Below are 20,627 nucleotides of genomic sequence, written 5' to 3' on the forward strand. Positions count from 1 at the left end.
ATGCAAGACCTTGCACATTTTGTCGATGAGTTAACCTGTTAAGTGAGTCTCTGTGTACCATCCCACCACAAGAGTCCTGCCAGAGCTGCTTCTCATCTACCAGCCCCATTGACCACAACTGGGCTCTTCAACTGAGAAGTTCTCCTTTAATCTCTATGATCGCTCTTATCTTCTCTGTTCTCAACAGTATCCACACCTTCTGAAGTGGCAAACAGTACAGGGAGGAAATGAGCACTTCAAAACTTTAGGTCATTATTGTAATAGTGGCAAGTATTGTTATTAAACAAATACACTTGATTATTATCACCAAAAGTATACTTTCCTCTGTAATCTGCAGCGCTTACCTTGGTCAATTTGTTCTGCATGTGTTTTACGTCTGAGAACAGCCATCATTGTGCCAGCAGTGTTTTCTTTTTTTTTTTTTCCCCTGTTAAAAAGACACACCCGAAAATGTTGACCTAATATAGTTAATGATGAGAATTTAATTTGCGCAAAATCAATAAAAACAGGAAAAGCAAACTTTCCCTGTAATGCTAGTTCATCAGCTAGAAAACTTGTTCCATTTATTATTGAGTTATCTTTAATTCCTGCTATTTTTTAAAGCCAAATACATGTGTACAGTATTGCTAGAAAGTCTCCTGCCTACTTATAGCAACACCAACAAACATCTGTGTGGTCACGACCTGAAAATGTTACTTAGTCATTATCTCTTGCATTTGCATAGTTTGACCAAGTATGATTTTTGTTTCTGTTCTCAATGCCAGTATAAAATAAAGATGGAGCTTGGGTATGTTTGCATGGGATGTTCGTATAAAATGACACATGAATAACAGATAGTACCTTCTGTCTAGAGTATCATTAAATGTTCACTTCTTGAGAAGTGGAAAATGCCATACTTCTTGAGAAGTGGAAAATACCACTACCCAGAGAAGTACTGTTCATCATATAACCTGTGGACCAAGGTAAAGGCTTTGGGGTTTGTTGTGGCAGCAAGCTTAAACGCATTAAACCAAACTGATCTGTCTCTCAGAACCTGACTGCCCTCTAGGTTAGTCTCCTTGCATGGAAGACTGTCCTTCTCTCTCTTCTTTCCTGAGCCCCCTTTTTGGTCCCCTTCCAAGGGCCGGGCATTGCCTTTTATTCAAAACACTCCTATGTAATTTTGTGGCTGGAGCCTCTGCAGGCAGGGGACAAAGCTGGGAGCTCAGCTCTGTTCCAGATTTTACCCTGATTTTGCTACAGTACTCTGCCATAGTCATGTTCTTCCACCTGTGCTTCTACTCTGGGGCAAACACAATTCTTTGAGAGTTTCATTAAATGCTCAGCATAAGCTAACAGAAATTGTTAGCTAGGTGGAGAGAACCTAATCTGCAGGGTAAAGTACATCCTACACAAGCAGCTTCTCTCGAAATCTAAATATTAGCATGTTGGCTGTGCGACACTCTTCCCGTGCCCCTCCATTTCTTTTTGCAGGCATGATGTTAGGATGGGAGTGGAAGAGAATATCCTCCTCTGCTCAGTGTCCTGCAAAATGTGAGAGGTTGCACTCAGTTTTGACTGGGAATTGGCTGCCCACAGTGAGGATGTAATGAAACCACCTATGCATTCCTAGCCACTTCTCCAGTGGGGAGAGGCCTGGAAGTGGCTTAAAGATGTCTTTAATCACACCTTATCACTCTGTCTTGATAGCATCTGCTAATTAGCTTACCTTGTCATTGTTAATTTTTTTATGTTGCTTCTGGCTAATTTGTTTTGGTTTTTTTTCCCTGCTTCTGGCTACTGCCTTTAGCAGAACACTGAGCACTGGCTACATCTCCATCTAGAAATTATTTGCAAAGGAAATCACACTCCTGAGATGGCTGACCACTTCTTGCTATCCTTCAAGCAGCTTAAACCTATTCTATAAGCTCTAAGTGCTGCGTTTTCAGCTCCGTTGTTGGACTTGTTCTGGTCTGATTATTTTCAATTGGAATATAGTTTGGTTTACTGATCCTGGCTGTTATTTTTCACTGAAGTACAATTTAAGAAAAGTTTAGTTTAGATTTTGAGACATGATTTTGTTTCCAGACTGTTCTTTGCCTACAGTAAAATATTCATCCTTTGTACCAGATGTCCCCCATAAATGCAAGAATCACTGTGGTAACAAGTGAGAGAGTTAAAAAATGTAATTTTTATCTGTTTCCACCAGAATGCTTTCTTTTTTTACTAGCTTGTTAGCACAGAAAGGAGGTGATTGATGCCTCTTCACAATATGGTATGTTTAGAAAACTTGGTTGGGAATTTTTTGTCTTTACTGTTTCCATGCTCTTTGTATAGCAACAGCAATGAGGCTGACAGGGTCAGCACAGGAAAATACTAAAAATTGAAGAAACTCACAATTAGAGCTGTAAAAACTGGGTTCTTAACTGAGACAGAATACTCAGAGAGAGGAAAGCCTACCTAGGGACTTCTTTTACTTTGAACTGAACTTTCAAAGAGCGAAGGAAAAAATCAGGTAACAGTTGCAGGGAATTATCTAGATTATTTCAACTTTCTCTTTCAAGATGTATTTGCTCTGTCTCCAACAACCATTCTTTTTTGTCATGGTTTTTACACCTGCACTCGCCCTTGCACACTTTTCTGCAAGGAGCCCCAGTTTATAACTTGACCTCTTCACAGTCCCAGGTGACATTTCTTAGAAAGCTCCACTGAAGTTCAGGTTGTTCTGCCTTTGTGATTGTTCCTGCACCACAGGGTCCTGATTTGCCATGGCCTCAAGTGGTGCTGTGAGGCTGGGCTGCCCTTTAAATCTGAATATTCCTCTTCTGCCACAGGAGCAGAAACCAGGAGCCGAGGGAGGAGGCCAGGCTGTCTGTGTCACTGTGGCTAAACCCTTCAGTGGTTTTGCAGCAGAGATCAGGTGAACCCTGGGGAGCCAGCCCTAAACAGCAGCTTTACCTGAGTGGGAATGAATGGATGTTCCAGTTAGGAGGGAACAGAAATGTATTTTACTGTTCTTTCCCTGTGAGAGAAAGGACATTATCTGCCTCTGGTTATACTTTTCATTTTAGTTTGTAGCTACTGGAATATACAAAAGGAATTAATGCAATCTTTCTTAAGTACAAAGAGTAAAAATTGTCTTCTTTTTTCCTTTCTTTTTCTCCCATTATTATGGAAATCTGTGCTTGCATATTAGTGTCTTTGATAAGAAAGTGATTTACGTAGGTTTAACCAGAAGAAAATTATTTTCTTGGCCTCTTCACTAACATTCAGTGTAAAATAAGTTAATTTTGTTTATCTTCCCTGTAGGGACAAACTCAGCTTTGTGTTGCATGGAAGTGGGCTTGATGATCTAATGCAGCTTTCCCATAGAGCCTCAGAATTACTCCATAATATGTTTAATTCTGAAATTATTTTAAAAGCACGAGCCCATGGAAACAGCAAAAGAAAATTACATACTTTTTTACACAAACAGATTGTGCCTGAAATGGCAGAGCATCTATGCTTTTTTAAATTTAAAAAGGAAAAGGTGTTTCATTTCTTCTTATAGAAAAGCTAATGAAGCAGAAAGACAACTTACCAAACAGATATCAAGACCTCTGCAGGGAAAGAACAAAGCTTTGTTAAAAGCCTATCCCAGAACCAACAGGGTGTATTTCAGGTCTCAATACCATGAATACTGTTTATGTGTAGCATCTACTGCTTTGTCCTTGGATCAAGAGTACTTTGCTCTCTCTTGCACAGGGCCATAGCAATTCTGTGCATACAGGCTTGTTCAAGTTTTCTCCATTCTTCTTCTTCAAGAGAGGAAGATTTCTCTCTGCTTGGCCCCACAGATACAGATGGGAATCAAGATCACTTACGAGAAAATCCGCTGCTACCCAACCCCTGCACAACCTAGAGGCTTCCCTGAAGGCTTGAGGGCTGGGATTTTTCAAAAGCTTGGTGGGAACACCTGTGTGAAGCCACCAGACTACCACAGACAGGGAGACCACACCTTATGCAGAGCTGACTTCCACCCCTCCACAAATGTAAAGGGCCCTTTGAAGGCACACCACTGAAAGTCCTGAAAGGCCAGTTGCCCAAGAACGACCAAGAAGATGATTATACTAATCTGAGGATCACTAAAGAGCAAAATTCCTAGTATTTAATTACGCTGTTGAGCACCTTGATTATGTTGTAATAGCACAAAAGTCAAAGCAGTTCCCACAGAAGGAGGAAGCTACGTGCCGTATACACTCCACGAAAGGAGTGCAGGGAGTTGCTTTGTCTTTAGTCTTGCTCTAAGGTTCCTATTCCAGTCAGAATTTGTAAATCAATTTCCTCTTCCCATTCAAACCTGAAAAAAACACATTCCTGCGTATTTTATATGACTATTTGCATTACAGAGAAGCCAAGCACCTTGCAAATGGCATTTCAAACTGCTTATTTTTTGTCTTTGCTCCTCACAGGATTTCTTAATGCACTTGGCATCAGTAAGTTGAAACTCCAGTTCTGTCCCATGCTGTATTCCCACGACAAAATTTCTGCTGCTGATTTTGTTGTGGAGGTACAAAATCCTCTATGCATTCTATCTTTGTTGACACTCTTCCAGGTTTTGGAAAAGAAGTTTCCTTACATTTCCAGAGGAACCAAATCTCACTTTGTCAGTCATCTGTTTTGTTTTTTTTTTAAATTCTTCCTCTGATGCAGAGGGTTTCTGACCATATTAAAACTTCTACAAAAAGAAAAAGAGAAAAGAAAATCCAAGGGTTCTTTACACTGTCTCATGACAATCAAACTTTGGTCTCATTCATATTTGCATGCAAAGGTCCCTGCCTCTGCTGGGGTTAGTGTAAATGAGTGTCAGATATTCCTTTTTACTTCTCAGAGATGGCTACAGCATTTTTCCTGGATCACAAGAAAAAATATCAGAGCATTGGAAAGTGGGATGGGGTCCAAGTTTAAGACTGTGATTTAGTGTAGAGACATTGGAGATTTCTGCACTTTGCACAAGGACAGATGTAAATCTTAGGTAATCCTGCTCCAGCAGAGAGGTTTTTCTTAAGGACTTGTAAAAATGAAGCATCTAATTAGCACCAAATACGTAGCAAACAAGGGAGTGAGAGTCAATCTTTGGTATGCTGTACTAGTCCTTAAAGACTGTGACAAACCAAAACATCACAGAGGAATACAATGGTACTTAGAAGTTTATAAATACGGACCCAAGGGCAGAGTTTCATGAAGTGATGAGGTCTGGCTTTGGTATTATCGAAGTTAAAAAACGTCAAAGCCACATTATCCAGAGTATAAATTCACTCTACTCAATAGAAATCATTCATGCTTTCTTGAAATGATTTCTTTAAAGTGATTTCTTCTGTCTAGTAGGATTTTTCTCATGTGGAATATCATGTGTCTGTACAATGCATCGCTGCAATGAACTCTATTCTCACAGTTTTACACTGTGTGCTTACTCTTTGCTTGAATATTCAGTCTCAGGGACTTCACTGCCTGATGCCAAAAAAGCTTCAGTTCATCTGTTTAGCAGGCTCCTCTGGTCTTGAGGGAAGAAATCATTTGCCTGCCATGGAATGATCCACAGGATCACATCATCCTCTGTGAGGGTTGTGTCAAATAGTCAGTGGTCATCAGCAGGGTGATCCCCCTTCTCCTTCCCAGACACTCACCCATCCTTCGTGACCAGCTGGGGATTCAGGGATCTGTGACTGAGTCTAGGCCAAATTTTACTCTTCTCTCCAAGTCAGGGAAACACAAACCCATCTGCTGCTTTCCAGTTACACCTAACATACCACAAGCCTTTGTTTTCTAGGAACCACTAGGTCCCTTGTGCACATCAGTGTAAACACCATGTGGTAGATGTGATGATCTGATGCCAGGTTAGATGTGCTCACATTTAAGGCAGATCATGTTTGTGCTGAGAGCTGTCTAGCTGTGCCCAAATCCACTAATAATTACTGTGAAACCATGGGCTGTTGTAACTGATGGTATGCAGAGTTCCTAGAAGTTAAAGCTCTTCAACTCCTAATTGGGATCAGCATCATCATCATACTGTTGTCTTTCAATAAACAAAACATACAGATTTCAATTTGCTCCTACCAGTTCTTTATGAGGAGAGAACTGTTTGTTGAGTTTGAACTGCTGCCCAAGAAATGAGAATAAACCTGGGGTTTTTTTTGAGAATGACAACGCATGCAGAGAGATCTGATCTTACAAAAGCCTCTGGTGGTACTGACCTCTAAGGAAATATGGAGCCTGACTCTGGAACCTGTTAGTTTTAACCCTGGGCACCAAAGTCTGTTCTTGCAGATTGTGACAATGAGAGCCCAGCTGACAATCCGGTCAATGCCGTTAGCTTTCAGATTAATAAGAATCATTAAATACAGAAAAGGAACATTTGTTTCTAATCAGTTCCCCTACTTCTGATGCCCTGAAAGTAAGAATATGATTACTGAAAGATATGGATACAGTTTATTAATCAGTTTTTGCAGTTTATTAATCAATTTTTAAGTACATTTAAAAAGAAAAGCCAAGAAACCATAGCCTCAGGTTGAACTTATTACTGGAAGGAATGGAACCGTTTACAATAAAATGTAAAAATAAAGCACAAAAAGTAATTATGAAATAATTGCTTGCTTGGGTACTTGCTTGTCATTTTATTTTACTGTGCAATTTGAAAACACGTATCTTTGCAAATAAACAGTGCATACTTATTAGCAGTAAGGATGTTGTCAATTCCATTCTAAGTGGTTGAGTAACAAAATCATAGCTGCAATTGGATGCTGAAGAGTGGAGACAGATGGATACAGTATATGTTTTTTTCTATGAACATTAGATAGTTGGTGATTGTTGGAAAGAAATAAAAAGCAAGTACTTTAAAATAATTTTACAGCCTTTTCTCAGCATTTTTTTCTGCAATCATATGCAAAACCAAGGGGTTTTTCTTTAGAAAATTCAAAGAAAGGAAGAGTCTTGAGGGCATTTGTGCACATGCTTCTTAAAAAATCTTAAAATGCTTCTTAAACCATCATTTCCTATAATTTTATTTTAAAAGAAGTGTAGGTCATCTTCCCCCCTTTATCAAGTGAGCCTTCCAAACACCACCACTTAATTTACTCTTGGCAGCTCTCCCTGAGGAACCATATTTAAACCAGATTGCTAAATGGTATACTAACGTTATTACTTGCAAATATTTTAAATGGAGATGGTAAAATCTCTGTATTTGGATATATTTGAATTTTCTGTCATTAGTTGGGCCCATACTTGATCTCTGTCCAGAATTTAATTCTTGCTGGGCAAAAGTCTTAGCCTCTGCTATTCTGCCTTTTGGATCAAGTTTCAGAAACATCTCCTTGTCTCATCAAATACCCAAGAAATTTCAATTTGGGTCAAAACATCACAATTTCATTAAATCACTCTTAAATTCAGCCTTGTTATTTATTCCAGAATCCTGCATATCAGTGTTCTAAGTCCAGTTTTTACATGAAGAAGTATGTAGAATGAAATTGGAATCACATTCACCATTATTATATCTGGATGATGCATCATCCAAAGGCTGCAGTATCTGTTTGGAATGAGAGGCAGACTGAAGACTCAGTCTCTGGTACCAACTTCATCCTTCAACACAGTCAGTGCTTTGAGAGATTTGTTTGAAGTACTGTATTTTCTGGAGAAAACAAATAGGTCCCTTTGCCCTGAGAGTCTTTATTAATGTAAATCACGGAATGAGAAATTCCCTTGGGAATGGCAGCCTTGCCTTTGAATTTCATGTTCAATTTTATTTCTGACCGAGCTTTCATGCAGCTTTTGAACTTCCCTTCACCTCTCTTTCTCAGCACCACACCTTCCCAAGACTCTGCTCTCAGCTTCAGGAACCTGTGTCCCACATGCTGTCCTTCAAAATATGTCAAATCAGACCTTTTTTCCATGAATGAGGAATGAATATTACACAATGAATAGCAGGGCTCAGTGAGATACACCTTCCCAGAAGGGACAATTACTGCCTATGCCTGCTTTAGCAAGACATTTGAGTCTAAGGCCCATAGTCACACAACACCAGTTGGGAGTTTTTCCTTCAGACAACACTTGGCCTTGTTTCCTGAGCCAAGTGTCCCTAAAACAGGAGTTTAAAGATATCCAAAGAGCAAATTGCTGATTTAGACCCCTTTACTCTCCTCCTTCCATGCCTCCAAGGAGTTAGAATATGTTTAAGAGGCATTTGGGATGGAGTTTCTTCCGAATCTAATTGATCTCTTCTCTGTGGTGACCAGTGACAGGACCCAAGGGAATGGCCTGGAGTTGTGTCAGGGGAGGTTTAGGCTGGGTATCCGGAAAAGGTCATTCACCCTGGGCACTGGCACAGGCTGCCCAGGGAAGTGGTCACAGCACCAGCCTGACAGAGTGCAAGAAGTGTTTGGACAATGCTCTCAGGCACATGGTGTGACCCTTGGAGATGGTCCTGTGCAGGGCCAGGACTTGGACTCAATGACCCTTGTGGGTCCCTTCCAATTCAGCTGGTTCTGTGATTCTATAATTCATATGCACCAAAGCAGCTCTGCAAGTCAGACCAACACGATGGCAGATTAACTCTGTAATTTGCCACACCAAATCCCAGTGTAAATGTAGACACAGTACAAGCTTCCTGACTTATTCTAAATGTTATTACTTTAACCCAGTTTAGGAACCAGAACCAGGAAATTCCCTTCTTTGTCTTGTACACTATCGCAAATACCTCTCCAAATCCTCTCTCTGCACATGAGAAGGAAGGATTGCATGATACACATGCATGAGAGTTGTATCAAATTAAGCTGAATCCTTGCCATGCCAATAGGCCTTTAGGTTTTAGTTCAGTTCATGATGGAGTGAGATTGCCATTAGTATTTAGCAGAATTTAATCCACAAAGTAGCACATAATTCTGTATACCCCTGGTATCCAAAGAAGCATTTGTCCATCAAGAATGGTTTTCCGCTTCACTAGTCCAGCAGGTTAGTGAAGAATGTGATTTTCCTCATGAAAGGTGTAATTGAACTAAGATAATTTGTTTTAAAAAAGTCTTAATTATGTTGCCTTCATTATTTTTACCTGACCTCTGTAAGAAAAATTATACAATTTATCACTGTTTATGCTTTTTGTTTGTTTGGAATTTTTTTTTGTGGTTTTTGTTTGGTTTGTTTTTGTGTTTTGTGTTTTGGTTTTTTCCCTCCACTTCTTCCTCTCCTGGATAGTTAGAATACAGTCTCTTCCCTTCAGTTTACTGTCCATTTGTGATCAGTCTCAGGGTAAGGAGATTAGCATAGAGTTCTCCTTTGTGGGCTTCTTGCTGCATATGGAATTGCATTTAACATCAACACTTTTATTTTCTGAGGATATTTATTTGTCAAGAACTTCATGAAAAAATTACAAAAATTTTAAAAATCTTAATTTAGTGCCAATTTAATCCAATACAATAGATAATCTTCTCGTTTACAGGCATGATTTGTATTATTTATTACAATTTAAATTCTTTTGAAGTGGATCCAATTACATTTTCACTGCTTTTCTTGCCTTGGTGTAAACAAGAACCTATCCATGTGCTCCATTCTTTCCTTTAGCTAACATTTCATAGGTCTCTAGTTGAGGAGCCAGCTCTGCTTCCATTTACATGGTTACAGCTCCCAGTAACAGTAGAGACAGGGTCCTTAGGTATTATCTCATTATTAAAACTAATTATGGGAGTGTTAAGAAAAGCTGAGTAAGCACTGAATCCTAAATTCCTGGCTATATCCTTCACCAGCATTCCAGCCATACCAGTATAGGTGGCAGACTTGAATGCTTCTTTTCATTGGTTGTGGTTTCTTAATGCTCTTTACTTACCAACTTGGAATCTATGGTCTTCAAAACAAAATAAATTAAATGGAAACCCTAATAATCCGAAATCATGATGTACCATTAACACAGAGCTACTTATCTGATTATGTACTTGTTCTTTGGGTTAGGTTGCATCACCAAAGACCAGCTCAAAACTGGCTAAGCACACAGCTAAGCCAGCCACATCTTTGCACAGAAATGTTATAATACTTTTTAGCAAAAGCAAATTATCCTTATAAATTGTAACGTCAATAAGAATTCTTTTTACTGTATATCCCATCAACTAATAATTGTTACAGTATTCAGTCTGGAATTGCAGAAGAGTCTCATTGTTACTTTCTGGTCCTTGAAATTCTCCCAGGACAGGCATTCATTTATGGAATTAGAATGAAAAAACACAGATGGCCAGAACAGATAGTAATACTAAAAGCAGTTAAGGACCAGTCCTGGAAACATTTACTTAGGTAGCTTCTTCTGAAGAAAATAGTTCTACTAAAATAGAACAGATTATAGATATAAGAATGTGATGCATAAATGACAGAAAAACACCTAAAACCTGTGGTGGTGTGTGTATTATATCTAGTCAAAAGCATTCCAACAAACAGTCATATTCTTCAATCTTTTTATTCCATCTAAATCCACCATTCTAAGGTTTTCCTTTCCCTGCTATAGAAGTGCTCTGAAGATGTGCTTAAGAGAGCAAGTGCTTCTCATCATACCTCCAAGTAGTGGCAGGTTGAGACTCTATAAACAGCTAATCAATAGGAACAATTTATGTTTAATTCAGATTTTCATTGGTAGGAACACATCTTAAGATTTTGTTGCTCTGAGATGAGATGAAATCTGTAACAAAAGACTGTAAGAAGAACATTCAGTGTTTCTGTTGCATATATAGGCTGCATCATTAAACTGGAATTTCAGTGTGTAAGATCCTTTCATAGTCTGTTTCCTCAGGGCTATAAATCAAATGTGCAGGATATCCTTACTAGTGTCAAGACCAGCCATTAAGCATCATTTATGCTGACAGTTCTCTTCACTGATCAGAGAACAATTTGGGTTTCATAGCTATGCATCTAAATAAATTCAAAAACCTCCCAAGCTACATGAGTACATTTTTGAGAGGACCTTGCATCCATCAGGGTTTTTAAAAAATATTTCCATTAGTAATGACAATAACTGATTTTAAAAGTTACGCTAGTTCCTCCTCTCCACCACCCTCCCCCCACACTTTCTGTCTTTCAGTCTCCAGCCCGTTTGTTCTCTGTTTGTCTGAATTTTTTGCTTTACACTTCCCCTTCATCCCTTTGCCCTCTTCCATGATGTGTGTTTTCTTTTCCCCGTGGGGTTTGTTCCCTTCTGTTTGCCTCTGTTTCTCCCACTCTTGTTTTGATACTGGCTCTCTCTCCTCCTCCCCTCTCTCTCCTTCCATCCATTGTTTCTTCCCAGGAGCTGTGGCAGAGAGGGCAGCCTTCACGATGAGATTCAGCTTTTCTAGGCTGCTGATCATGAGCTGATCCTTTTTAAGATTATGTTTTAATTAATACATCTAGAGTTAAACCCAAGTATGAGTACCCAAGCAATGAGAATCTTTATATTTTACAGCAGACAACCAGAAAAAAGGAAGCTTACATCTATCTGACTAATTTTCCAGACCATCACTCCTCAAAATATACTCCCTTCCCAGAGCATACTACCTTCCTGGAACACAGATCTCCTCACTTCCCCCATTAATTACCTTAGAATGCAGAAGGGCACTTGAGCAAGCCCTGAAGGTAAAAGGAACGTGAACAAAATATCAAAGCTGAGGATAAATTCCCATTTTCTGGTAGGCCAAAGTGGGCACAATTTTCATGATGTAACAGAACACAGTTTGCCCCTGGGCTTCCCCACTAGCACGTCAGGTAGCTATAGCTGGCCCTATGTATACTTGGAATTTTACTTATTTATGCATTTGAAACTCCATTGCATTCATATTAAGCCTTATCAACATGGCTCTGCCAGTAAAAGGAGATTGCTGAACATCTGTAAATTACATTAATATCTCAGACTGATGTGATGGGGAATTAGAGGAAAGTGATTGCTGTCCCCTAGCATTCAGCACAATTCCAAAAAGGAATTTCCAAAGAAGGCTGATATCCTCCCAGGACATGAGTGTGAGTTCTTGCAAGTTATTGGACTGGATAAAAGATTAACTGAGACAAATTCAGACAATTCTGAAATACAGGCTATACCTGTGATGAGATTGAATGTTCACAATGGTCACTTGTAACCATAAAAATACATCCATCTCTTTTTTTCCCTGTAAATCTTTATATTTTGTTTGTTTATTTGCAAACAGCTCTAGAAGTTATAGAATTTTTGCAATGATAGGAGAATAAAAATACAGTAGCATTCTTTGCTTGGTTTGCTTCTTACCCTTGAACAGGATTTACGGGGAAAATCACAACTAAGCTTTTTAATAGGAGGAAGAACATGTACGGGGGAATGTCAATCTGATCATTCTGTTGACTTGTCTTCTATTTATAAATTTTGATGTTTCCAAAGAAGATTTTTAATAGAAACCTCATGTTCATACCCAGTTGCTGATAAAAATCATTGCAATTTGGGTGCTGTGATTAACTTAGATCTGTGAGGCACAACTCCTGGTCCTTTCCCATAGGCTGAGATCTGCCTCCATTAGTCCATCTTCTGCCTCTGAGGAGTAACAATCTGGGAGAGACAAATAACTTATGACTGTGATTAGGGCCAAGTGTTCTATAAATATTTTTAAAAACAATAATAAAAATGTGCAAGTAACAACAGATGACACTGCAAAACCTCTCTAATTGCTCTAAAGACATCACTGAAATGTAGTTTCTTTTTCTAAGTCAACAAAAATAAGTTGCTTAGGAATTTAGGTCTAGACTGGGATTTCCTATAGTTTTCATCCTGGGTAGATAAGCAGAATAGGTATGAGACTAGCTAGAGGCTTCATCAGAAAATTCTCCTGCACAGCCTCAAGTAAAAGATCCCTCTGTGGCTGTTACAAGTTTTTGCAGACCGCTAGTAGCCTGGGAGGAGGAGAAGGGGTTGGGAGAGCATGTTTGGAAACTCTTAAGCTAATGATAACCTTGATCTGGATCAGCTATAAAAATACAAAGGTCATATTTCAGCAAAACTTCCATGTTGGAATGGAAAAGTGTTCTGACTTTGAAAAGAAGGGAGGATTTTACCTAGATAGTTTCCAAATAAAATTAGGTATTTTCCAGGTAATTAGATATTTTTCTATACTTTCCAATACTTTCCTGTAATTTCCAACACAGCAAAATTGTGTGCAGCATGGCCTCCCAAGTAACTCTGTCAGCTCAGCTGGGGAAACTGTGAGCTCAAATCCCAGAGAGTGTACACTGGGGATTCTTTATGCTGGCCTTGCCACCAGGAAAAGTAGGAAAAATCTGTAACCCTGCCCTAAAAATTGAGCTCTGTGTGCATTTTTGAGCTGTGGGTATATTTGGTTTATGTACACAGCATGATCAACCTGAACTTTAAATGGAAACTCCCTTAGCCTGGCAGGAGTACAGAGAGATGGTCTGAGCAGCCAGGGATTGGGTTAGGGAAAACAAAGCCCTGACAAGATTAAATCTGGCCAAGGTCATCAAGTGCAACAAGAAAAGCTTCTACAGATACATCAGTGATGAAAAGAAGACTAGGTGAGATGTGAGGCCTCTCCAGAAGAAAACAGACCTGGTTACCCAAGATATGGAAAAGGCTGAGGTACTCAACAACCTTTTTGCCTCAATCTTCACCAGCAAGTGGTCCAGCCACACTGACTGAGTCACAGAAGGCAAAGGCATGGACTGGGAGAATGAAGAACCATCTGCTGTAGGACAAGATGAGGTTCAAGAACATCTACAGAATCTGAAGGAGCACAAGTCCATGGGGCCTGATGAGATGCATCTGTGGGTCCTGAGGGAACTGGCAGATGAAGTGACTAAATCACTGTCCATTATTTTAGAGAAGCTGTGACAGTGTTGTGAAATTCCCACTGACTGGAAAAGTCATTCACACACTATAAAATATACATTTTGTAAAATGGGAAATAAGGGAGAACTAGGGAACTACACATTGGTCAGTCTCACCTTGGTGCTTGGCAAGATCATGGAGCAGATCCTTCTGGAAACTGTGCTAAGTCACATGGAAAATAAGGAAGTGCCAGGATTTCATTAAGGGCAGATCTGGGAAGAAGGACTTGGGGCTGTTGGTCAACAAGAAGTTCAGCATGACACAGCAACTCATGTGCGCTCACAGCCCAGAAAACCAACCTCATCCTGGGCTGTATCCAGAGCCCTGTGGGCAGCAGGGGAGGGAGGGGATTGTGCCCCTCTGCTCCGCTCTGCTGAGACCCACCTGGAGCACTGCATCCAGCTCTGGGGTCCCAGCACAGGAGGGACATAGAGAGAGTCCTGACAAGTGCACAAAGGTGATCAGAGGGCTCGAGCACCTCTCCTTTGAACATCATCTGAGATGGGGCTGTTCAGTCCCTGGGGAGACTCCATAGCACCTTCCAGTACTTGTAAGTAGCCTGCAAGAAATCCAGAGAGGGACTTTTCACAAGTCTTCACAGCCTGGTCTGGTGGAAGGTGTCCTTGCCCATGGCAGTGGGGCTGGAACGAGATGATCTTTAAGGTACCTTCCAAGCAAACCATTCTGAGATTCTATTCTGTGTCCAGAATTGACAAAAGAAAAGTAGAAAATATATTTTAAAGATTAAATAAAATATTTGACATGGGCATCTCTATTGAACATAGTGGCAGAAAAAGGGAAACCATTATGAAACAAAAAGAGAAAAATAAGGGAAGGTCATCCTGGGTTTTGTGGGTGTCAATGCACATCCCTGTCACCAGCTATCAAGCAGTTCTCACAGGCTGGCTTTAGGAGCTCATCTATGAGCGCTTTGTATATCCTCATTGTGCCTATTAGTTTTTTAATTCATTTCTTGATATTTTGGAAAAGCAATTTAGAAAAGCCTCTCTGTCTATTCAATGCAATCACAGTCAGCATAGAGAGAAAGTCCTGATGCATTGAAATAAATCTGCCTGTGATATTCCCCCCCAGCACAGACAGGGTAGTAAATCCTTATCTGGTTCCAGAGAACTGCTGTGAAGGCCTGCTGTTAGAGTCCTTACAAGTTCTGATGTCCTCTTATTTTGAGAAATGTAAAGGGCAATAACACCAGAAGTCTGCATCTCCTACCCCGCCACTGGAGAGGTGGGTGAAAAGGGCGTTCCCAGTCTGCAGTTTCTAGAAAAATCAGGTATCTGTGTGTCTAATTAGAGGAGGGAACTGCTGACCTCCAGCAACAGACCTTGGCCTTTGTCAGTTCCTTTGTCCTTTTCCTACAACCCCTGAAGCTGTGAATCTTGTTATGCCTGCCCAGAGGGTGATCAATAATGTATTGGCCTTACATTGATTCAGTTCAGCCTCGCCACAGAGAGCAGCAGCATCGACAGAGGAGGAGGCTGCTTTGGGAGCAGAATAACTGTTTTCAGCCCATCACCCTCAGCAGGGAAATACACATGTTTTTTGAGTTATGAAAACCTAGACCCTGCTGCTAGTGGGTATTTGAAAGCTGTGTATCCTGATACTTGGGAGGAAAACCAGAAAGAAGCCAGATGGCACATCACAGCTTAAAATTAAGAGTGCTTGACTTGGGAAAATCATACCATTTCTGCATCACCTTTTTTTTCCGGACAGACAGGCACATGCAACCCATAAACAGTGTGCTGGGAAACTCCCAAATTCTTAAGGCAATAGGCAAGTTAGCCTCAAGCAATATCAGATTAATCCATCCCAAATAAAGTAGAAATGAATGGCACAAATCTTGACAGCATTTTCAAAGGGAATTGTAGCTGCCAGCCATCTAATTATGTTTACATGTTTCCCTGCCCAAAATGCAAGTCATGGTACACTGGTGAACAGGAAACTTACACATTCCACAGGGTCCAGACAGCACAAAAACAACCGTGAAAAGTTCACACGACAGGTCAGCTCGTCCTGCATTGCTTCAGCCAGGCATTTGTGAACTGGGAAACCCATGTGAATGCAGCCCTAGCAGGACTGCAGGCAGGCCAGAAAGGGTGCCTGCACGCTGCTTAGGGCTGTGTGGGTGTGCAAGTGAGCTGCTCCTTAAAACCATTATCTGTCTAACATGAACGTGCTCACTATCAAGTAGAATATTGTAGTTAGACAATGCCTGTTCAAGCTGATTTTCAGTTGTCATATCTCTTTTATTAGGCACCCAGTACAATTCTCGGCTCCTCCCATTTCCTTGACACAATAGTACTATAAAATGATAGAAGTCAGTCTAAATTCCTGGTATGATGAATATAAATTCTTTCCAGTAAAAAAAACCCCAAAAACCCAGACTTGTTTTACAGGCATGACCACAAGTCCATTTAGCTTTCAGGTTTGGTTATTCTGAGTAAATTCATCAAATAGGGGTTTTAAATTAGAGAGGAGCCAAAATTAGAAATCTGGATCCTCACCAACACTCTGACCTTGGGCATGTTTCAATTATTGTTGAAGCATTTCAGCTGGGCCACTGTCTATTAAAAAAAGGACCAGATCTAAATGCTTAATCTGGATATGCTGAAAATGCAAGCGATTCAGTTTCAGATTAAGCTACAGAGCTAAATTTTGCAAAGACCTGATACCAATTTGTCATTACGAAATGATGTCTTTGGGTGACTCCTTTTTAGGGTGTTGGATATGAGAGAAAATTAAGATCTGGATTTTTTTGATGTGAGTGCTTGAAATATTTTGAACATTCGATTATTTTAGAAAGGCTTACACCTGAAGTCACTTATCCCATTTAAATAATTCTTCCTCCATAGCACTGTTTAATGGCAGCCAAGACCTACTCAAAGGTATTTGTTTCACAGATAACTAATGGATTTAATAACAGAAGAACAGTGATTTTGTATATATTAACTCATCTGCCACACTTCAAAGTATTTGGAAATGTAATTCAATGTGTACAATTCCATGCTTCTGCTTTACCCCTGTGCCAGCAGTACAATCCTTATAATTCACTCAGAGATATCCACTGAGGTTTCACACTTCAATATGTACTAAGTAAATCCTGTAAATAAGCATGTAGCTTTCCCTGCATTTTGGCACTATAAGTAGATACATCCTGAGCCTCCAGACTGTAATCCAGAGGGCACCCTGAGAAAAACAAGCCATCTATCATTTTGTGCAAAATGTTCCTTTAGCCTGCAAGAGCATCTGGCAAGCAGGCTAAGGTGAAGGTAGCATTCCTCTGCAGATCTTGCTGGTCTAATGGTATCATGACAATGAAGCATGGGCAAAGACAAAATTTTTCTGATTTGTGCCTTCTGAATTGTAACTCTGATGACACGGAAATTATGCTGGTCTAAATGGCAGCAAAACTCAAGCCCAGAGTAAGGTTCATCCTAAACCAGTTTCAGCACATTTAATATTGATTATGCCATCCATTACATTTCAAATGAAACATCTTGTCCATACAAGTCTGTTAAAATCTTTCAGCAGAGCAGTCTCTACTTGCATCCAGCTGTCCTTAAAATAGCACTAGACCAAGGCTTTTGCTGAAACACACTTGCTGTTTACTGGCCTCTCTCTGCTAAAGGCTGCACTTTTTATATGAACCCAAAACACACGTTTTTCATTTCCTTAGAATAGTAAGAAATCTTTTTACAGAAACTGCTGCCTAAGCAAATTACAAATCTATAATATTTCCATTAAGAGATCTTACTTTTCCCAATGTTGAGTGCTTTTGGTGGTGTGTTACGAAGTCCAGAAACATGGAGTGAAAATTGTTCTTGTGACCACAGAACCGTTTTAGATTTTTCTGGTGAGGCCCATGTCCAGGTCATTTAAACTTAGGTTTGTTTTGTGCTTCCTTTTTCCTTCTGTAAATTATAGGGATTTAAAAGAGAGACAGATTTCTTTATAAAGATTGTTGTCTAAATGAGAACAGAATAACTTTCACAGGACTTATGTTACCTTTTGCCTTACTGGGGAGAAATGGGCTCATCTGCATCGTAGCTGCATCAGCAGGACACAGATATATCAGCCTGGGGATCCTTGGTGGACAGCAGAAGTCAAAGGCATCAGTGGTTTCTGAGGACCTGGTGGGGTAAGAGATAGTGCAAGCAAACAGAGATCTAAAGCCTTATTTGCTGAATTGATTCATGCCCCTTTTGCTCCACACAAAGCTGCTTCTCTTGGGAATAAAATAACTCTGTTAGATCCAACCTAGTGGAGCAAAGTGTCTGAAGCTGAACGCCATCTACACTTAAACCTGTATTACAGACTCAAATATGTGCCCTGAGAGCTGATTTACATATGCATGCAGGAGGCTGTTGGCTTTTTTATATGTGCATCGAAGATCTATGCCAAACTGAACCTCACATTTACTTGCCAGGTTTTTAGCAACTTCAGGTGTAGTTTCACATTACATCACACTGTATTACGTAACCATGTAATCACAAAACAGCTTTTGCAGGTGCTGCAGTTGTGTGCCTGTGTCCTAGCAACTTTGCAGACTGCCTGGTCGTGTGCCCACAGGCTGATAAGAACCAGTTCCTGATGTGTAAGGCCTCTGACAGAATATGTCTGTGTATACAATGTCTTGCTTTTCTTTAGCTTCTTTTCCATGCTGTCTACTTCCCATTTCATTCAGCTTGAAGGAGTCAAGGGAAGGTCCTTGTATTTTATGATGCTAAACAGATGTCACAGTGCAAACACCCAAAATGGGGAGGGTACACAGTGCTTTATTTACATTAGTTATCGGAAAGAAAAAAAAAAAAGCTACTGGTTCTGAGAGTCCCATATGAACTCCCTCTAGATGCAAAGGAATGTAAGGATAAAGACAGAGGAAGAGTTTAGTCAGGAGGAAACAGAATCTGGCTTTGCATTACAAGGCTGGAAAGAAGGTTACAATAAGTAAACAAAATAGAAAATGTCCTTTACTGCTTTGCTGGCCGGTCCCTTCTCTGTAACTCCTCTGGCCTGCTCTCTACTGCAGATGCTGGGATACACGTGCTGGCATCCCCTGCCTCAGCAACCAGGTGACCCAGACCCCTTCTGTCTCCTCAGTTACAGCCCTCTAGCTACACTGGCACTTTCATGTCCATGAGAAAGCAACACAATTTAATCAAACTGTGATATTCAAGTCCTGGTCTTGATTCCCATCTTGCCTGTCCCTCCATTAGAAAGGCCACTGTCTTAAATTTTTCTCGAACTCCTCCTTCTCGCCTCCACTGTGTTCATACCATGCTATGTATTTTCTGCAAAACACTTTTATTTTGTTTAGTGGTTTTGGTTTGCTGCTGGAGATCTCACACCCATAAGGCAGGTCAGGCCACTGGGCACCTCTGCCCCAGCTTGTTGTGAGCTGCAGGACTTCCCTACATCACAGGTGAAGAGGTCACTGCTAAGAACTTGGGTTCAGGCTGGTTGACTTCATAACCCACTTAGCACCGGGTCTGGAAGGGAAAAACAGGAAGCGATTATGTCAGAAGATGTGTGAATAGGCTGGGGGGAAGGCATCCCTGCGCTGAGGTCTGGATGGGATAATAAATAAGGGTGTAATGACAGACTGGGAAATTCAGGTTGTCAGACCTTGATTCAATTTGACATCAATTGTGACAGGAAGGGGAAAGTCTGATCGAGCTGATTAGACTGGGAGGGATTCATCCCAAAGGACTGCAAAAGGTTAGGGCTGATGCTAGTGGGGACAGGCAGGGTGGCTTTGAGCTGACACGGTGGCAAGGCAGGGATTCATCCCAGGGGCACTCAGAGACTGTTTCAGTTGTCAGGAGCTGATGAATTGGGATGTGGTTCAGAGGTGGTGCTGAGCCAGGGGAAGCAAGTAGTTGAGCTGTGTCTCAGTCTGACTCTGCACACATGGCCTGTGAATCCATTCCTTTAACCTTCTCGCTCGCCAGGAGTCAGTAGGCAGCTGGTCAGGCAGACTTCCTATACCTTTTGGTCTCCTGACTTGGTGTGATTGCCTCTTTATCCAGACCACAAGTCAGAAGGAAAGATGGCATTTGGAGGAGAAAAGAGAATGTGGAAATACTGTGTGTGCAGGGAACAGGAACTTTTACTTGAGCATCCACAAAGATTTCAAAACAGTGTCTTCTTTACCAGTGCATCCACTCAAGTGAGTTAGACACAACTGCTCGATGTATTCAGCTGTGGCCTCCAGCAATGGTTCTTGAAAATGCCTGAATCATGGTGTGACAGCAAACAACCTTTCATTTAGTAGGCTGGATGAAAATAACAGTGATGCACAAATCACTCACTTCTGCCTCAGAAACGGGATCTGTAACTTCATTTTAGATTTGTCTCTTCCAGAACTGTTTGACATGTCATCAATCTGGCTTCTGTTCATTCTCTTCACTCAGCAGCCTAACTCTCCTCAAAATGCTGTTCTACCTCAGTTTCACTGCTCCATCCTCTCCTGGTGCTTCTCAGACCTCCCTGATTTTCCACTCCTATTCTGTTCCTGTCTTTGTCCACCCCACCATGTTCAGCTGATCTTCACTTAATTGCACCTTTCTCCCACTTATTCACAGATTAACCCCTCCATTTCAGAGCCAAACTCTGTAGATGTTTTACCCAACAGCTACACCTGCCTAACCAGTTTGTACCCACGCTCTGGTTACCTCACCCTCACGCCTCCCTATTACTCATGTTTATGGTGCCACATGCGATATTACGTGCTGGAGAGGGTCATTACTGTGAGGAGAAGCAGGAAAAGGCAGTGCCCATTTGC

This window comes from Coloeus monedula, assembly GCF_965178545.1.
Source record: "Coloeus monedula genome assembly, chromosome: Z".
Lineage (NCBI taxonomy): Eukaryota > Metazoa > Chordata > Aves > Passeriformes > Corvidae > Coloeus > Coloeus monedula.